Below are 22,171 nucleotides of genomic sequence, written 5' to 3' on the forward strand. Positions count from 1 at the left end.
GTTCTCTCTAAAATGTTGGTATAAGGGGTTGGTCTAAGGATAACCACTAACACTGGAATGCTTAGTGCAGTTCCTGGAACTCTTCCAAGTCTGGAAAGAAGCTGAAATATTATGTTAGAGGAAGTGTCCCTAATTCTTTGGAGAGGGAGACATGGAAATGGGAGGTCTACAACATGCGGTGGTTTAAGGAAGACCACCAACTCTAGAATGCTTAATGCCATTCCTAGAACTTTTCCAAAACTAGCAAGAAGCTAAAGTATCTGCTAGTGGAAGTGTCCCCAATTATTTGAAGAGGGATAATATTAGCCTCAAAAGGGAGGTCTCACCCTGCATAGATGGTTTAAGGCTAACCACTAACAAATGGCATGTTCGGGGGCATCTTTGTCTCCAGCTACAACTTTGAATCTGGTATGGTAGGTTGTGGCTCAGGCTTGCTTGATGTGGACTTGTAAATGACCATCACTTCTCCCCTTGTCATATACAAGGTGACATGATGGAGAAAAATCAACTGCAATACTTTTCAATACTCTAAAATAAATTCTGACATATGACTGAAATATCTTCTTGGTTGTTGAAGCCCATTGCCAAGAAGTGATCCATCCAAGATGAATGTTTGTTATTGCAGGAGGCTTGTTTTTGAAGCATCTACATGAATAATTATTACATTGACCACAATTCTTGCACATATGAAGATAAAAACAATGATCTTTCACATGGCCAACTCTGTCACAATGTTTTCATTTCACAATATATTGTTGTTGGTGTAGAAGAGCAGAATGTGGAATAACTGAAGGTGAACTGTCATGAAGGAATCGAGCACTCTGAAACTAGATGGGATTTGAGTAATCTGGAATACAAAAGGATACATCCTTGTCATATACAAGACCAATTATGTGCTTATTATGGATAAGATCTTCCCAAGGTCTGATGATGGGTTTAGAAAGTGCAGATTGAAGTTTTGCATCTGCATGTAACTTTGCTACTTCATTGGGCACTGGATCTGAATCAACTGTAACACTATTGACTTGTTTCTTATGGGAGTCTGTTTCAATGTTCTAAACAGAAACAAGTTCAGAATGATGACTCCACTGATGTAATTCTTCTTGTTGAAGTTGAGATTCAAACTCCAAAAATTCTACCTTTTCCTGTGTACGTTTTAGACATGTTTGAATGTCAACAAGAGTGGTTTTGTTGATTTCGAATATGGTTTAAGTAGTGGACATGATTATAGTTCCCAATAACTCCAATAATCCATGAATGTTTGTCATTGTTCAAACAATTCAAGTCAAGAAATGACGACAAATGTAATTATAAACGCAAATATCTAACAATGCAACTTTTTTCAAAATTAAATGTGTCTAATGATAAGAGGAGGATCCACTGAAGAGAAGGATAATCCCATTATTGATTGAAGACTCCTTCAAGTAACCAACACTCCATCAACTTCCAGCAAGAGAAGGTTCCACTATGATGTCACTTTATTTTTAATGGGATTATGGCTAACGCATATACTAAGATGCACATGACCATGCATGAAAATCTATCCAACCAGCACTAACAACGTTAGAAAAAAGATTAAACTATTTACTCTTTAATGCACTACTGCATATATTCAATGCACTGTTGCATAAATTATTCAATAAGGCACTAGAAATAAACCAATGAACCGATATTTCGAGGTCAATTTCCATACAACTTGCCACCTCAAATAAATATTCCCAAAATAAATTGTCATCGCACATAGCAGAATAATGCACCATATACAGTCGTAACAATTACAGTCAGCACCACGTTATATGGTGGAACATAACACTTCTCCTTCACTACAATGACCCATGCAATGTGGGATCCTTCGTGGAGAGTTAATGTCGATGAAGGGGCATGGATGGTTTGAAAAGGATGTAATGACCTGTTGAAATCCTCGTTTGTTCTACTACTCAGTTTCGTGCACTCTCGTTCTCTTCTTTATTGCTGAGCTATGTAAAATTGGGACAAAGATAGATATAATCTAATAATTAAAGTGGTTGAACACCATAGCAACTTTAACAAAAAAAGATGGTCCGCTCAAACCATCATACCATATTTTCTTTCACATGTTCACGTAGTGTCAAGCCTAGTACTACTACATCTACATTGTATTCTTAGTATTAATTACCTTCAAGTAGTGGAAACCCACTCAAACTATATTTTTCATCTACCCGTTCACAAACTATGTTGCCAAAGGGACACATTCTCAATGTATTGTGTAGCTATTGTTGATTCATCAACGTAGCATGCATTCGGTCACACAATGTGTTTATGCAATTCATTAGAGAACAAATCAGGAAGCGTTGTCATTATATAACTACTAGTCATAGAAATATTTAAAGCGAGTCATGTTGGGAGCCATAATTCCATTCGCTGACAAACCATTAGGTATATCAATATAGATGTACTCAAGTAGATGAAGCCAGTGACAATCTATCTACCAAGCCCTCGACACACCTTTTCAAGAGGCTTAGGAAAAGACTGATGAAAAACTTGATGTTAGTGGATTGGGCTTTGTAGCTATGATGCTTTGCTTGGCATTCGATGGATTCACTTGTCATTTTCCTCTTACAATGATAGTGATGGATCTTCTTATTCCATGGATGAAAGTGGTGAACCTCCTTTCATATCCTCCCTTTTAATAATATAAAATAGAATGTTGGGGTCTTGCGAAAAAGTTGGGGTTGACTTTGACTTGGAGGTCAGACCTCTGCTACCTCTGTGAAATTTCTTAAGCAATGCACTCGATTGTTCTCATGCTGGCCAATTGACTGATTTCATCAAAGATCAGGGTCGGCATTTGTAGGAAAATATCGTGCGTTATAAACGGGGAATGTTACATAACTATGGTAGAGAGGTGGAGCATATATATGACATATATTATAACGATAAAATGGAGGCATTATACGATGTGGTATGGAGGAGGTATTAACCAAGATTCGGGACAATATATTATATAATGTGGATGTGTTATATGTATTATAACTAGAGTATATAGGGACATGGAGGCATTATATGTATTATAATCGGAGCTTGGGAAGAGAAACAATCATGGAGGAGAGTGCCACACAACACATCACTTCAAACACAGTCACAATAGCACTATCACTTCAACACAATCATGATAGCAACACGATGTCGCAACATGGGGGGTGTATGACTCAGACACGAGATTTGCCAAAACATAGTCATGCCAACAATGTGTAATCTGTGCTCGTAGGAGGAACGATATTACCTTATTTTGAGCCTTTGACAGTCAATCATGAGCGCACCAGTGTTCAATCCTCCACAACTTTCAAACTATTCCACGCTCACCGCTTGGTCTCCACGCTCACTGCAACACCGTTGGACAGAAAATAATAGCAGAAAAAATGGCATTCAATGCATAGTACAATGAGCGTTATATGAAGTGTTAACTACGCAGGCTATTTTTGCTATTTCAAGACTATAAAAAACACAGAGACCAGGCAAGGAAGTAGTTAACAAAGGGACATTTCTACACAAAGGTAGTGAAAATCCCAAAATCACTACATTATAAAACTAGTGATTCAAATTTGAGCAGGGCAGGAAGGAACCCGCTCTGATACCATGCTAAAGACAACCATGGTGAAGACAAGAATCTTAATGATCAGCATTGAATGCATTACTATTCACAATGATATACATATTATAATACATTGGAGTGACCATTGGATTCCATATTCCAAGGTCTCTTGGACTCCCTTTGACTATTTATCTTCCACACCATAATTGTTAGAGGATTAGGTGTCCAACAACTTTCTTCATGTCTTCTACTATATTATAATCAAGTATGAAAAGCATCGCTGAAGTGTTTGGAGGAGTAACTTTGTCTCATACTTCCAGACTGGTAGTCATGCTTTTGTTGTTGCCAAAAGTACTTTTTTTTGTATTAGTGTTTCCAGACTTGCTCTAAGTGTTATGATCTGAGTTGATAGGCAGTGTGATCTTCCTTAACAAATGTTCTTTCAATTTTTGCCTTGTCAAATCTTGTTCAGGGACCGTCCCTTGGCTTCTCAACTTATATGGATTATTTTTCTTTTGAGTCAGGTCCTCACTTAGTGCCAGTTCTTCAACATTTTTCTTTTTAGCTTCATATACACAATTGAACATATTCGGTACATGCCCAGCACTCGTGGTTTCTGCAGCCGCAACAATTTCTTCCTTTTCTTCCATTGGCTCAGTCTTTTCGTTCAAAAGTAGAGTGTCAATGATATGTGTAGCCATAGCGTTCATGTTGTGATTCCATTACAGGCATGTCTTTTCTAAGTGATATTCTTGATGAAATGAACAATATTGATCCATTCCCATGCTCTCAACATTCAGCATGATTTTTGAGCTTTGTGCATACTTGGCTGGCTAATTGCTACTGTTGTTGGAGTTGGCAGCCCTTCCCAAGATGTTGAATTTATGGGGCTTGTTATTGACGGTGGTCTCGCTTGAAATATGTTTTAACTTTTCCATCTCATTGGACATAGACTTGATGGTCCAAGTCAATATTTCAATATCAATAGCATCTTTATCCTTGGCCTTAGCTAAGGAGACCTGAGACATTTTACCCGTGTCTTTGGAGCCTTTTGATGGTTCATTGTCAACAATGACTCCAATTTCTCACAAGTCCTTTTCAAATGCAATGGATTATTTGTAATTTTCAGCCAATGTTTGCTTCATAGTTCTCTTAAAAAACTTCATGATGCTTTTTGGTAAGACAAACACATAATAATCAATTGTGATGGTTTCATGAGTTTTTGTATTCACACAAAATTTGTTTAATATCCAATTGAACCTCTGATTAAAATCTTTAACTTTTTCTTTCTGCTCCATCTTTAGATTTCCCAGCTCTTTCAATAACATGGCAGGGGTTTTGTCATTGACAAAATTTTCAAGGAAAAACTTTTTAAACCCCTTCCAATTCTGGATTCAATTTGGAGGAAGACTTTGGTACCATGCAGTTGTTTTTCCATCTAACATACAAGGAAAAAGTCTACATGCAATATCATCATAATGTACCTCAAACATTTGCAGATGCAAGTATAAGTTATCTGAATGGTCCTCATTCACTAATTTTTCAGGGTCGTACTTGTTAGCAACTTTCTCCGGTGCCTCGGAAACTTGTGTAAAACACTTGGTAGAGAAAGTGGGGGCTCAGACATCTAATCCAGATCTTGTTCTACCATGTATTTGTCTCTGTGCTCCTCCTCTTATTCAGAATCTGAGGGAAATTCTTCGTCACCTCCTAACCCACAAAATTGTTGTCTAAGGGTACCACATTACCTCTATCACCTTCATTAAAAGATGGAGGTTTATTTGGTTACTCTGTGCTTTCTACAGTCGCTGCTAACTCTTCAAGGGTGGTGAGAACTAGATCTTCGACTGTCGAAACCACTATCCTAGTAGGATTGGTTGTGTTCTTCTTTGGAAAATAAGGAAGATTGTTTACTCCAAGAATCAATCCAATAACATTTGAAAACTTACAGTTACAGGCCATATGGCCTAGATGTGCTCGTAAGAGATTTCACAATTTTGTTCAAGACCAACCTGAGAAGATCCGCTAGCTTCAGGAATAGGAGTAGGGGAGGTGCTAGGAATATTATTTCCTTGACCGAAAGAAGTATGATGAGGGTGGGTGAGGTTATCAACCATAAAAATCATGTTTCCCTCCTTCTAGCACCATAAATGTTGACAGTCTTGGACTTGCGAACATTCAAGGGGGTCTCCACGATATGTGGTCCGAATTAGAGCTCACACCGTTTGGGATAGGAGACCCATCCATAATACGACCCATTTACCTTTTTATTAAAGGTTTTCCTTGGCTCTAAATATTAACAAGAGAGAGGAATTCATGTGTGCCTTCCAAAAGCAAGTGTGCCTAGTGAGTGTTCAGTTGTAGGTGTGTCAAGGTTGTTCTACTGTGGAGGGGAGAAGAAAGTGAGCTTCTAAAAGAGAGGTAATAGTACCACCCTAATAGAGACACACAGAAACAGGAAACATCCATCTAACATCTAACGGAACAGTCCACAAAGATGCGACGACCATTGCAACCATTACAACACATTCTCAATATGATAAGCACTACAACAAATGAAATTGTTCAACTACTTTAGCACAGGTGAGAACAAACGTGAATCATAAACATTCTTACAAATATTCATAATCCATGAATGAAGAACATGCTGGCCATCATGCTTTATATATTAATTAAAAGTCCCAACACACATGTATACATCAAACACCACTAGCTCCAATAGTGGAGCGTTGGAGCCACTACTTGTTCCCCAAAAGAACTAGCTTGTCTCTCTTATGCCTTGTGGGAGGAGCCAAGGTGAAAAGTGTTTTGGCCATACAATGAGGGTGTATATAACCAATGGGGTGATGATTCACCTCCCTTGTGACTCTTTGACTACCCTCATGACTATTTGACTTCCTATGACTTTTTGACTTTACATGACTCTTCATATTTTGTACATGTCCTTTGGACTTCCACTTCACAATACATTTTAAAATAATAATTTACATAATCCGCAAAAATGATGTGGCATATGATGACTCATGACATGACAATGATGACATGGAAATGTCAATTCATTCTTGTTTCTTCTTGCTATGCATCTTCTTGAGAATGATCTTTTGTCCACCTCCATATGGCTAGAGATGAGGAGTCTTCAGTGATATTAGGTGTTAAGCTATGGTCGTAAACTGATGTCCCTTTTCTTTCTCCTGATTGACCAACTTGCATATTCAGTTACAAAGGTGACTTCTAGCATGTTCCCCTTCTACATCTCCTTCTTGATTATCTTGACATAGCATAATAGAGTGCCCGCATTTGCAATTCACTCAAGATAAGATGACATCAGCCTCATAAAACATTAGTCTAAGATGTTGCATGATGATCCACTGACAGAGCTGGAACTAGATGGCAGGTTGTGGGAGAGGCTTAGTGATTACGCAATTTTGCAGCTCAAACAATCGGGTGTCAGGCTTGATCCTTGAGATTGTGCAATGGGTAGTTCAGGCTGGAATGAGCATGATGATTGCACAGTTAGGGAGCTCAAAGAGTCAGGATGAGGGCTTGATGATTGAAGTTTCCCACTGCGCAGTGCTGGAAGGACAAGGGGGCCGAGTGATTGTGAATTGTGCAATTCACGAGCTCAAGGGTTAGGCTTGAGGACTGAGACTACTCAATTTGTAGTTCAAGCCTGACTAGAGGGCAGGATTGCACAATTTTGGAGCTTAAGAGTTAGGCTTGAGCACTGAGATTGTGCTGGGAGACAGGAACTGTGCATTGCGCAGTGGCAAGAGCCAAGGTTGCTGCTTGAGGTTTGGGACTGTGCAATGCGTAGTTCAAGAGGGTTGGATGAGGCTAAGTTTCTTGTTTGGGAAGTTTCTGAATTTTTCTAAGGTTCCAGGATCAATGAAGCTAATGTGAATAGTGATACTTGACTTGACTATGATCACACACTTAAAACAATTGAAGACACAACATAGATCGTCCATAACACATAAACAACATACTTATCTAAGTGCGACAACTTTTTGACAACTTACCACAAGTGTGACACAAAAGATACACTTTGTGACGACTGTGAAGACACTTGTGCGACAGTGCTTGAACCTTTGGAAATGAGTGTGACACATTTTTGCATGGTAAGACCAACTCATTTACACAAATATTACCCCATGAAACCACCAAAACAAGCTTATGTACAACGTGCGACACTTAACATGCGAATGGAACAAAATACTCAGAGAAAACTCATGTGATAAGTCTTAATGTTTACGACGACAATATACAATATCAAATTAAGCTTTGACAATTGGTGTAGGGCAAAACTTTGGAGGGTGTTTTAGCAGCAACAACACTAGGTCATGGGTAGAGCCAGAGACCATGGAATTTTGGGGAGGTTGTATTTTCCATCTGTAGATCATGTGGGAAAAAGGGAGTTGATTCACTCATTGCCAAACCATAAGATTACTTGAGGAGACTGTACCTGTTATTATCAACAAGTTGAGTCTTTTTGTGGGCAGTTTCAACTCAAATTTTTGTTGTTCTATCCAATGTCTTTCTTTTTCAGTAGTTGAAGCCATAATTTTTTGGGTCATGGCATCAACAGGGAGGGTCAAACCAGCCATCAAATCTTCTTTAGTATAGAAACTTACAACAGTGTAAGGGGACATTTCAGTGTTGTCATCATCTCTTATTTTCCTATCAAATTCTGTCATTAGCCATGACTATTTATGGGCATCTAGAAATCTATTTTTGTAACTCAATAGGTTTCTCTATCTTGTAATTCTATGCCAGATTAATAGAACATATCATAATATATTGGCTGAGTTTGTTTGCCACATGGTATTTTTGCTTGTGGTATGGCAGTTGAGCTATTGGTTTAGCCAGAAGGAATTTTACATTGGTGTTAATAAAGAGATATCTTATATTGGTTGAATTTATTTGTTGTGATATTTTATTTTGGGTATATTGGTTGAGTTGTTTATCTAGAAAGAAGAGATTTTACAAATGCATATATATTATATATTATTTTTTTTATAATTAATAATAATAATTTAAAATAAAGTTATAATTTAATTAATAGTCTAACTAATATTTTTCGAGCATTTTTTCTAATCAATTTTGTTAAAAAGTAGGTACATATTTTTAGAAATCATAAGTTTAAGTTGTTTAATTTACAAATATTTGAGTGCCTAAGGGTTTTTAAAGATGTTGAATCCATTTATACATTCAAATATATATTTTAAACAATAAGAAATCACAATCTCACTAGAAATTGTATTGTTGGATTCGGGCCAAAAAGTCAATTTGTCTATTAGTTAGTTTATGCCAATTTTTAATATCTTTGCCATGTGTATCATGAGGTAAGTGTCTTTATGATGTTTACCAAACATGTATTTTATATAGCTAGGATAATATTTAATCATTCATTGAATCATTAATCATAATCTTTATAATCTAGTAGTGGAGTGGTGATGAACAATCTTATTTTGAAACATATTTTATGTTGTTGTCTAACTATTCTACATTTTAGAGCTTTTAGTGGAATCTAGGGAAACAAATTTTGATCAAATCATGTTTTTTTGTATTGTTTAAGGTTCATTTTTTAATACAAAAAATGAGTTCACCAACCTGAAAAAAACCCTTTAGACGCTCATATTATGTAGAGTTTACCTATCAAACCTATGATTTCAACAATTTTTTTTATTAAATTTTATTCAAATTTAACAAACAAGCATACTCAAAAACCTTTCAAAACATAAAACAAATAAACATTTAAAACAATGTAGGTTCCCACTCACTACCAATAAGTTATATAACAACTATTACTATATACCAAGTAATACCAATGTGATAGGATAGGATGTACAAAGACCAATTCCATTTTCATTATATTTAATATATAACCATAAATTAGATAAATTCTAATTTTTTTTATTAAAGGCAACTTTAAAACTCTAAATAAATAATAGCTAATCATTCATTAATTACACGATTTATAATCCAAATCTTTTAGAATGTATAACTTGAAGGTACAGATCAACCCTGCAATTTAAAGAATCTACCATCTAGCACTCCAATTCCGAAATAGAGACGTAGATTCACGTAAATATTTTGTCTTTAATGTTAGTAAAAGCATTAAACCTCTGCTGCATTAACTTTATTTGGCATGACCACATGGGACCTAATAAATACAAGGCAGAGAATGCAGAGACAGGGTGACAGAATGTTCGGCTCCAATGGCCTGCAACTTACATGGACGAGTTATTCTCTGCAGACCATCCAGAAACCTATTAACGTCTTCCCATTGGTACTCATGAACGTGACAAAACTTTCTTTTAACATCTTCCCGATTGGGGTTTAGTTGAACCATACCACTAACTACAGAAGTATAATCACAATTATAGTTTAGTGACGTTGTAACCAAAAATCAAAATGAACCCCTGTGAAATGACCCCAACTAACCAATGACAGAAGCACTCAACAACCATGGTGTAATTAATAACCTCATTTAATTACAAAAGCAATTAATCACTATATAGTCTTCTTTATTGGTAACATTGAAAATCCAGAGTTTTACAAAGTCTTTGCCGAAAGTAGTTTTTTTTATCGAGTACGGCCTATGTTTAGTATTTTTTATTTGAGTGGGTTTAAGTTTTTAAAAACCAGTTATAATTGGGTTTTTTTTGGTATTTATGAAATAGTTTTTTATTGGGTGAAATAATGGCAGCTATATATACGAAGTTAAGGATTCCACGTGATTCCTTAAGTGAAAAGCATAGTTACTAAATTCGAACAAAAAATTTGAAGTACACCTCTTATATATATTTAAATATACTGTTTTTCCAATATTTTAAATCATTGAAATGGACAAATTATAACATTGAAAATTATAAAAAGCTCTTTGAAAACCGTTTCAATTATAAATATTGCAAATAAAATTGTATATTAGACCAAATAGTTTAGTTTTACATTTAAAATAACAAGTAGGATAACAAGTTTTAAGATTTTTGTATTCATTTATACACCCAATTACACCATAAAATATATATTATTCAATATAGAGCGAATTTCTCAGCAAATTCCACATCATAATGAACTATATAAATTCCACATTATCAAGTATTTTTTCTGTTCTGAATGAAGTAATATATTGAAGTAATATATTAAATGTGTACAAACATTCTTTAGAAATATAAATTCGTTATTGTTAATTATTCATTAATCAAACCAAACCAACGTCGTAAGGGAAAGAACTCCCCTCATGTGCCACTGTGTGCTATTGTGCATAGCTGGATTAATTGTTAGAAGATCTAATCATGTTCAGTTGTTGGATTATCGGTGGAGAATATTTCACTAAAAGGTAGTTAAGTCCTTGGATTATCGGTGGAGAATATTTCAGTAAAAGGTAGTTATTGTACACCCCTCTGGAGTGTATCAACCACAACAGGAGTTCGAGTTGCAACTGCAGGAAGAGCTTCTTCTTCCACTCCTTTTTCTTTTTCTGTATTGTCAGGTGAAGTAATAACTACTGCAATTGACAGTTTGAGGAGGTGGGCTAGGAAGGGGAGAGTATTTGGTGGGGCTTCTCCTATTCTTGTCGTAGGGTTGGTGCTTCTTTGGCCTCGATTTAACATGGTGGGCGGTCGCCTTCTTCCGTGGGAAAGAAGAACATTCAGTAATCAGTGAAATTCTGGGATGTTGGCCGGGCGGGGGGCTTTCAGGATGGAGATGGAGATAGTGCGTATTGGGGTTATCATGGGTTTTCTACCCCAGATTCTGGAGCCAAAGAACGAGGGCCTATTTGAGATTTCCCCATGGATAATAACATCGTCGCCATGACTCTGTAATACTATATGAATAAGAAGATAATGAAAACTCACACTACCTTGCATCCATAAACATTTCAAGCTGTTGGGAAGCCGGGGACGCCGTCGACATTCCTGTGCATCGCTTGCAAGATCAACAGAAAGAAATGTTCAGAGAGATGCTTGCTTTCTCCATATTTTTTGGCTGACAATCCCGAGAAGTTTCTTTGCATACACAGAGTGTTCAGAAATGGCCATGCTATCAAATTACTATAAATGGCCATGCTATCAAATTACTATACGCATGTTCCATTGCTCGAATGAAACAAAATAGAGAATAGTTGAAATGCAAAATTAGTCGAGGACAGTGGAAATACAGAATTATTGATAGATGTAGGGTAATATACGTATATGTATATGTATATGGTTTCTTAATTTTGATTTGTGTTTTTAAAATCAGATATGGTTGTCAATACAAGCACAAAACGCCTAACTGCTTGCAAATCTTACGCAGCTCTCACCAATTTTTCTATTTAACTGATAATCTATTATGACCACCAATTTTTCTATTTAACAGATAATTTGTTCTGGTGTTATAAGACCTTCCAGAAAGAAGCGAGGTGAGGCAATATCCAACATGGTGTATGATGCAAGACAAAGATTACGAGATCCTACACATGGTTGTGTAGGTGTAATCAATGATCTCAAAAGACAAATAGAAAAGCTAAATCGTAGTTTTCCACAAAGGCAGAGCTACAATCACAATTGGCTTCGGCAAGAGCAGAGCTCGCTGACATTACTGAAAAACATGTTCATCTCTTAACGCTCATTCAGAGAAATCATGAAAGTTCTGGTTGTTAGTCTTGAAAGTACGTAAAATTACATGCGTTATATTGAATGCAAAAATATGATTAGCCTTTCAGGAGTAGTTTTTCCATAATAATTTAATAAGTTGGGAGCTTATCCTTTTACTCAGATCTTTGGATAATGGATTGGTTATAAAAAAAGTATTTACATAATAATTTTTTTTTAAATTCAATTAGAATTATATTATGATAAATGGTAGATGAAAATCCACACCATCATATGTTTTAAGCCCACATTTAAATTAAATAATATATTAAATTTATATTATTAACCATTTAAACAAACAAAGCCTCTTCATAATACACAATATACCTAACAAATATTACAAATTATTTTTTCTCTTCGAGGAAGTTATCCACCTAACACCTCTCAGGTACCCTTCTCCTTACTCCATTCTCTCTAATTCATGTCTTTTCTTTTTTAAATGTTATTTTAGTTTACTAGATTATAAATGAATTTATTTTAATTTTAAATAAAAATTAAATTTAATTATAAAAAAAAAAAAATAAATATATAATAACTTTGAAGTAAATATATCTATATCTATATTAATACAAAATTTTAATATAATAAATAATAAAATGTTATATTTATTTAAAATATGGATAAAATTTAAATCTTCAACATTCTCAAATTACCTCTCATATTATTTTTTCAAAGATTTCTTATTTCAAGTTAAGGTGGATGAAGATCTCTTGATTTTTTTCAAGGGAATATGCTCAACATATGCTTAGTCTTAATGCTTATCAACAAATGTAGTGTGTTATAAAGGTTGTTAGACTACATTGACTTTTAATAAATTTAAAAAATTAAATTCCACCACATGTGGCTCCCTTCCCACCAATTTCCTAGGGATTTGAGATTATTTCAATTGTAATAAGTTCATATTCTAATTAGATCTTTTCATGCCACATGGCTCCGTGCCCACCAATTTCCTAAGGATTTGAGATAATTCCAATTCTAATAAGTTCATATTCTAATTATAAGGGGAAATTAATATATAAGCAAATTTTATTTAGTAAAATGGTCCATTTTACAATAAAATGTGTAATTCTTTTTTTTTCTCAAGTTAAAGTTGACCCGTAACCTTTTTATACATGGTTAATCAAGGAAATGTGTACATTAGTAAGCCATTTTTCATGTTGCAGTAGTTTTTTTTGTTATATTTATAAAGCCTTCAGCTATATTAACCACATTAATATTTTTAATGTGGTTATACTAGTTTTAAATACTTCAATTTTTTATTATATTATAATTACGTCGTAAGGCTTTCCCTCTTATAAGAACTCCCCTCTCCGGTACCTATCATCACTATGTGCCATTATATTATATGTTAGACAATTGGGAAATGATCAACCCTTCGATTAGAAGAAAGTAGTTGGAAGGAAGGGTTATTAAACCCTCCCCACAACATTTTTTTCTTTCTAGCTCATCGTCGGTCTCACTTGAGCTCTACCACTACGGGTTGATTTCTTTGGCCAAGTAAGAATCAAGATCTCATTGTGACTTTTGTATTGTATCTTAGGCATTCGTTGCAGAGTGGTATTACTTATTTCCTTTAGGTTTTCCATAGAAAGTTTCAAAGGGTTGTAGTTGCTTTCGATTCGAAGGAACAGGTAGTAATTTGGGCCAAATCATACTATAAGTTCTATATATAATTTCTTCTCCCTTAGGATTCTTTCTAACCCTAAAATTTCATCATTTCTCAAGTTCGTTGTTTAATCGGTGGCTGCATTGTGAACTTGAAAGAGCTCCCAGCAAAGAGCACTGAATTTTGTAATACATGGAACTCATAGTTGAAGGAAATGACTTAAGTATTTTTCCAGGATAGGGTTAATTTAGGTTATGGTTGTATGTTGTTTGGTATTACACATTGTAGGGGGAAATGAGTGAGAGGCATCACCATAGCCAAACCCTAGAATCGGTTTAAACTATGGAATGGAAGAGAACAATTTTCCATCACCGGAGGAGGTAGCCAAGATGCTTGGAAACACCATTGTCAATAGAATCAAGATCTACAACTCAGATCCCTCTATATTGCAAGAATTTTCCAACATAGGAATTGTAGTTGTTGTGGGTCTTGAGGATAAGTGAAAGCCCAACTGCAATCTAGGCTTGGGTGGCTCAAAGGATTGCTCCTTACTACCCTTCAACCTTAATAATTATGATCACCATAGGGAATGAGGTCCTTACAAATAGTGATGGGTTGTTACACTCTACTCTAGTGCCTGATATACATAACAATCATTTTGGTTTGGTTGCTTTAGGCTTAGACGACAAGATTAAGGTATCTACTCCACATAGTATTGTTATCCTTTCAAGTTCCTTTCCTCTGGCCTCCACATTTTCTACTGGTTTGGTAAGAATTCTGAAGCATCTCCTCAAATTCTTGGATGATACAGGTGCTCCATTCATGGTGAATGCATATCCTTATTTTGCATTGTTATGAAACTAGCTTAAGAAAAGATAGAAAAGATAGATCAACGCCTTATAATTCAGCCTCTTCGAGGGGGCAACCTCCTTTACATTACATAAATGAACAATTCTTGGATGATTCAAATGACAAAACCTCCTTTCTATATATAGGAGTCTAAGGAGTAACAATATAATCCAGCCGACCTAACAATAATAATATAAAGCCACAAAATAACAATAGATGGATTCTATGGGGCACAGTAATAACAATATGGGGGCAATAGGGGCACAACAATATTAATAAGGGGTATAACTACAATAGTAATGGGGTAATCACTAGTATTATAGGGACCCAACATGCCCCTCTCCTTCAAAAAAGTGTTGTCCTCAACGCTTGAGTAGTTCTGGATACTTCTGCATAAAATTCTCATCCTCCCATGTGGAATCTTCAGCGGGTAAGTTCTTCCACTTGATAAGATACTCTGAAATTGAACGATTTCGTAGCTGTCGAGTTCTTGTTTCTGTGACTGCTTCCGGTTCCAATATAATTTTTCCTTCCTCGTCAAGTTCTGTAAATATTGTTTGAACTAGGAGCTTGTCGCCTATAACCTTCTTTAAACATCAAACATGGAAAACTGGGTGCAATCGAGAAGCTGCAGGAAGCTCCAATTTGTATGCCATAGTACCAATCTTTTGCAACACCTTGTACGGACCATAATACTTTGGTGATAATTTATTATCCTTCTTAGCTTGCTTGAGGGACATTTGCTTATATGGTTGTAGCCGTAGGAATACCCAATCACCTACATCAAAACTTCTTTCACTGCGATGTTGATTTGCCTGTTGTTTCATTCTATTCTGTGCCAACACGAGGTTATCCTTTAAGAGTTGGAGGACTTGTTGTTGATGTTCGATGTGATGTTCCACTGCCTGAACCTTAGAATTTTCTCTTAAATATGATGTGATGGATGGTGGTTGATACCCATAAAGTGCCATAAATGGGGTCATTTTTGTTGCTGTATGGAAGGAAGTGTTATACCACCATTCAGCCAGAGGCAACCATTTGACCCATTGTGTTTGTTTATCAGATACAAAGCAACGAAGATATCCTTCCAAACATTTGTTTACTATCTCAGTTTGCCCATCAGATTGAGGATGATAAGATGAGCTATGAGCTAACTGAGTACCAAGACAAGAAAATAATTCTGTCCAAAAATTTCCAGTGAAAATGGGATCTCTGTCACTTACAATAATCTTTGGGTTTCCATGTAGCTTTTGAATTGTTTCCATAAATGCAGTAGAAACTGTACTGGCTTTAAATGGATGTGATAATGCACAAAAGTGTGCATACTTGGTAAGTCTGTCAACTACCACCATGATGACACTCTTTCCCTCAGACTTGGGTAAACCTGTGATAAAATCCATTGAAACCTCCTCCCAACGTTGGCTTGGAATGGATAAAGGTTGTAATAGACCCGGTGTCTTAATTGTTTCAACTTTATTTTGTTGGAAAACCAAACATTCAGCCACAAACTTTTGAATATCTGATTTAAGGCCATCCTAAAAAAATTCCTTCTTAACCCTGTGGTAAGTTTTTAAAAATCCTGAGTGCCCTCCTAAGGGAGAAGTGTGCAATTCCATAAGAATCTTTTGTTTTAGCTGGGAATTCTTACAGAGGTATAAGTGATCTTTGTACCATAACGAATCATTTTTTCAGCTAAATGTACCATAACGAATCATTTTTCCAGCTAAATGTACCAGACGTACTCGAATCTTGTTGTAACTTTCGAATAAGTGCCCACACTTCTTTGTCATTCTTCCATTCCTCCCTTGCTTCGTTTATCCAATTTGGTTGGATAATAGAAATGGCACACAACAATGCTTCCACATCCTCATCCTTTCTTGAGAGTGCATCTGCCACCACATTTTGCTTCCCTTTTTTGTAGATGATTTCAAAGTCATAACCCAACATCTTTGTGACCCACTTTTGTTGCTCTTCAGAGGATAATCTTTGTTCTAAAAAGTATTTAAGGCTATCATGATCCGTTTTTACCTTGAAGTGTCTTCCCATTAGGTAGGGTCGCCATTTCTTAAGTGCATGGAGTATTGCCAACATTTCCTTCTCATAAATAGCTTTGCTTAAAAACTTTCCCTTGATTGGACGACTTTCAAAAGCAATGGGTCTTTCATCTTGCATTAGAACAGCACCAATTCCATTTCCTGAAGCATCACATTCCACAATAAAGGTTTTTGTGAAGTCCGGTGTAGCTAAGACCGGTGCTTGGCACATTGCCTCTTTAAGATGTTCAAAGGCCTTTGTTGCTTCCAAAGTCCATGAAAATGCATCTTTCTTCAATAATGTTGTTAGAGGTGCTGCTATTCTCCCATAATTCTTAACAAACTTGCGATAATACCCTGTCAACCCGAGAAATCCTCGCAGATGCTTTATGGATGTGGGGATTTTCCATTCCTTAATGGCTTTAATTTTGCTAGGGTCTACCTTAACTCCTTCATGAGATACAATATGACCCAAATATTCCACCTCCTGGACTCCAAAGAAACATTTGGATCTTTTTGCATATAATTGTTTCTCCTTCAATAGTTGTAGCACCTTGTCAACATGTTCAACATGATCCTTCCAAGACTTGCTGTAGATTAGTATATCATCAAAAAATACTAACACAAATTTTCTAAGGAATGGTTTGAAAATTGAATTCATCAAACCTTGAAATGTTGAAGGTGCATTGGTAAGGCCAAAAGGCATGACCAAAAATTCATAATGACCCTCATGAGTTCTAAATGCTATTTTTGGAATGTCTTCAGTCTTCATTCTGATTTGATGATATCCTGAACGAAGATCCAACTTGGTGAAGTAAATTGATCCATGCAATTCATCCAGTAATTCATCAATGACAGGAATGGGGAACTTATCTTTAATAGTGAGCTTGTTGAGCTCCCTATAATCCGGACACATGCGCCATGATCCATCCTTCTTGTGCACCAATACTACTGGAGCAGAGAAAGAACTTTGACTTGGTTGAATTATACCAGCCTCTAGCATTTCTGCAACCATACGTTCAATTTCACTCTTTTGGACATAGGGATATCTGTACGGCCTGATGTTTGGAGGAACACTTCCTGGAATCAAATGAATAGCATGATCATGATCACGCATAGGTGGGAGACCTTTGGGAGTCTCAAATACCTTGGAATGATTGTCCAGGACTTTTTGGAGATCTGGAGAAATAGATGATTCCGATGTGGAAACATCTAGCGAGCATAATTGTGCAATTACACCTCTTTGCTCCTTTTTTAGAAGCTTTGTCATACCATTAGAGCTGATTATCTTTCCTGGTTTCCCTGCAATACCCCTTAATTCAACTTCCTTTCCTTCCGTAGAAAATTTGATGAAAAGTTCTTGAAAATTAAAAGCTATTGTACCCAGGGATTGTAGCCATTGGACTCCTAGTACAACATCAGCACCTCCCATTGGAATGGAAAGCATTGGGCTAGTCAATACATATTCTCCCATGGATAGCTTGATATTATGGCACTTTCCAGAGCAATTTATTGTTCCTCCATTTGCAATCATCACTTGACACTCTGGTGTTGGATATAGGAAGCAATTCAATTCTTTTGCTACCTTACAATGAATAAAATTGTGGTTGCTTCCTGAATCAATCAACACTATTACCTTTTTCTTCTTGATTTGTCCTTCTATCTTGATGGTTTGAGGAGTGGTAATTCCCACCAATGCATTACAAGATATGGTCGGATTTATTTGTTCTTCATCTAGGCTTTGTTTCTGGAGTATATCCTCTTCTTTTGACCTTTCTTGCTCCTTTTCTTCTTCCTCTTCACAATCTATGTAGAATAATTTCTTCTCAGCACACTTATGACCTTTAGTGTATTTGCTATCACAACTGTAACAAAGCCCTTTTGCTCTTTTTTCTTCCAATTGTTGTGGTGTCAACCTTATAGGTTGTGGAAGACTAGGGGCAACAACACTTCCGTCTTTATAGTTGTGAGTGGTATGCTTCCTGGTTGCCATAATTTTGCTTTCCATTTTTCTTGCTAACCTGAATGCCTTCTCTAATGAATCAGGTTCCCAAAGGCGAACATCATGTTGGATATTATCCTTTAAAGACCCTATGAACACATCAATCCTATGCTCCTCTGGAATATCTTTTACCCTTATGTTCAATTTTTGGAACTCCTCAATGTGCTCCATTATTGAACCCTTTTGTTTGAGACTTATCAATTGGCTAAAAAAAGTGTTGCTTTTTGTATCCTCATAATGTGCTATCATTTCTTCCGTAAAAATTGCCCAAGTGATAAATGGTTTACGAGAGCAAAGCCATTGATACCATACAAATTGATTTGGTTCCAAATATAAAGTTGCCATACGTACCTTTTGTGTGTTTTTCACATTATTGAGATCGAAGAATTGCTCCATCTGTAATATCCATGTGGCAGGATCCTTGCCATCAAACTTCCTCATATCGATTTTTGGAATATGGTGAGTCTTCGATCCAACATTAGCGTCTATGGAATCATGATTAACATTTCTTTTGTTCTCATCATGAGTTTCCTTTAGTACCCTTTCACCCTTAGGGACCATTTCTTGTAGCAACTTATTCATATTTATCTTCAATTCGTCCATGTCTGTCTTCAAATCTATCTTCAAATCATCCATCTTATCTTCCACGTCAATCATCTTAGCTTCTACGCCTTTCTTTAAACAGTCCATCTTAGCTTCTACACCTTTCTTTAAACCATCCATCTTAGCTTCTACATCTTTCTTTAAACCATCCATCTTAGATTCTATTCCTTTTTGTGCAAGGGACAGTTGTTGCACTTGGTCTTGTAATTTTGATATATCATGTTGCATTTCTTCCTCTTCTTCATGAGTCATGCTAGAGCTTTCAGGTTCCTTACTAGGTGTTTGCATTTTCTTTCCTTGGGGCATCAGTTACTGATAATAATGCTCTACTATGCCCTTTGAATTCCTTCAAAATAAATTTTCAAACCAAGCTTAAGCAAAAATTTAAGAAAATCTACACACCTTTTTTCACTTTGTAGGAGCTCAATATTGCCTCTGATGTATCTCTGTACTTTCCAATCATCTAGTTCTAAATTTGTGACCTGCGGTAGCCCTCTGTGTCCTCTTTCCAATGCCACAAGTTTGACCCAAATTGGATTCTCCAAGGAAGAGTTATGTGAAATCTCCCATAGTGACTTACTTATAGACTAGTTCAGTAGAGCGAACTTATACGACGTGCCACGAGTCATTGTTTTGACCTTTGGATCTGAAACATGCATACAAGAAACTACAGTCCGTCCTCTTTTTGTGCCTTCTTACGAAATTTCAATACGATCCCTAGAGAGAAAGTTATGATGATTTTCCCCAGGTCACCTGTTTTGAATGTAATTCAGGAGTCTGCAAAAATACCAACTTCCACAGATCATATCTCCGCAAATATCGCGCAAAAAGCTCTGAAATTTGGACCCAAGGTTCAGCGTGATTTCTTCTCAAATGGGTTTTTTTTGCGACTTTTGAAACATCACAGAAAAAAAGTTATAGCGAAAATTCCACGATGACCTGTTTGGAGCAGCGAAACCCTAGAATCCAAAGCTCTGATACCAAATGTTATGAAACTAGCTCAAGGAAAGATAGAAAAGATAGATCAACGCCTTATAATTCAGCCTCTTCGAGGGGGCAACCTCATTTACATTACATAAATGAACAATTCTTGGATGATTCAAATGACAAAACCTCCTTTCTATATATAGGAGTCTAAGGAGTCACAATATAATCCAGCCGACCTAACAATAATAATATAAAGCCACAAAAATAACAATAGAGGGATTCTATGGGGCACAGTAATAACAATATGGGGGCAATAGGGGCACAACAATATTAATAAGGGGTATAACTACAATAGTAATGGGGTAATCACTAGTATTATAGGGACCCAACATGCATACATAGACAATCCCAAAGAAGTTCATTAGATTATTTGTTGTTTGGGCATTATCCACGGGTTTGATATCTAAAAGGGTTCACCTATAACAGTAGGCTAGATGCTCAAATTGATTCCATTTACTCTGTTATGGCCTCTTTGGGTCACAATGACACTATCCCTGTAAATGTCTTTAAGATCGATTGGCCTTCCAAAGGAGACACATATCATATATGAATGAATCTTAAGAATGCTAAAAACTATAACACCAAAGTCATCAAACATGTTACTTCCAATGCAGGAAATCCAATGAGGCCTAATAGTCATAGAGAACTTTATTATTTTTTTTCAATTTTTAATTAGAACTGTAAGCCAGGGCCAACCACTGAGAGGAACTTTGCACTGCTAAACCTGGATGGATATGATGTATATTTGAGTTGTGGTTGGTGTGCATCTCCTCCTCCACCATATTCACCTTTTTCAAGCCCACCATATAGCTCGATTTCTTTATTCTCATGACTACCAAAGGTTCAAGGGGAGGCCTTGGCAGTCTTATTTATTGCATTGCCAAACCAAGTTTCGATCCATCTGTTCTTAGGGAGTCTTTGGATTTTTCTTGTGGGTTGGGTGGTGCATATTGTGTTTCAATTCCTCAGCGTGGACCTTGCTATAATCCAAATACCATTTATGCCCATGCTTCATTGGTAATGAATAGTTACTATCAGATTCACGGTAGAAACTACTAGCATTATGATTTCAAAGGCATTGGTCTAGTCACATTTATTGATCTAAATAAGGATTCCACTCATTTTCTCTTCTAGGGAATGTCTTCCTTTACTTTTTCCTTTTTTTTGGCTACTTGAAATGTATGATGCATTATTTGTTTTTGTGATTCATATTTAATATGATTCAATACATAAAATTTCCATAGATTGGGAATTGGACAAGGAATTTTTCTTCTATATTCCAATTTATGCACTATAATCACTCTGATAATGCATAGTTCAAATTCTTAAACCAAAATTTCTATCAAGATACCAACTTCCAGGTCACTAAAATTTTCAATATAAACTATTAAAATGAATTTCTGGTTGGTTAGATCTCACGTACTTTTGGTTTAGGATATGAATCTTGTCACTATCCTCAAGAATGAGCATCAAATAAAACTCGAATGGTGCTTTCAGTAACTCAATATTATCCCTTCCTCTTGGATATCAGTGATTGTAAAAGCCAGTTCTTTTTCCAAAACAATGGACTAAAATGCCATCGTTATACAAGAAACAACAACATATGGTACATGCTATGCATAACCTTAATCAACAATATTAGGTCACAAATTATTCAATGGAGAGTTGTTTGACATAAAATGAGAGTTATGAAAATAATTTAGATCAGAATATGTAGAACGCTAGCAAGAAAATATTGAGAACATTAGAAAATAGAAATGTACCTTTTTGGCAGACTCAGACTAGAGAAGATGCCATTTTACGAGAATTGAGTGCCTCGTAATTGGGTTGGGAAGAAAATCTGAAACCAGATGAAAAAATTTTGTCCTCTCCAACTAATCC

The 22,171-nt window shown here is 36.0% G+C and overlaps 1 pseudogene; it reads left to right on the forward strand.

Moving 5' to 3' along the window:
* The first annotated feature begins 6,958 nt into the window (after positions 1 to 6,958).
* Positions 6,959 to 21,349, forward strand: LOC149223363 (glucan endo-1,3-beta-glucosidase 12-like; annotated as a pseudogene).
* The last annotated feature ends 822 nt before the right edge of the window (positions 21,350 to 22,171 follow it).

The sequence above is a fragment of the Pinus tabuliformis genome, chromosome Q (assembly GCF_031772625.1).
Source record: "Pinus tabuliformis cultivar Carrire ecotype Pingquan chromosome Q, CPIR1, whole genome shotgun sequence".
Classification (NCBI taxonomy): Eukaryota; Viridiplantae; Streptophyta; class Pinopsida; order Pinales; family Pinaceae; genus Pinus; species Pinus tabuliformis.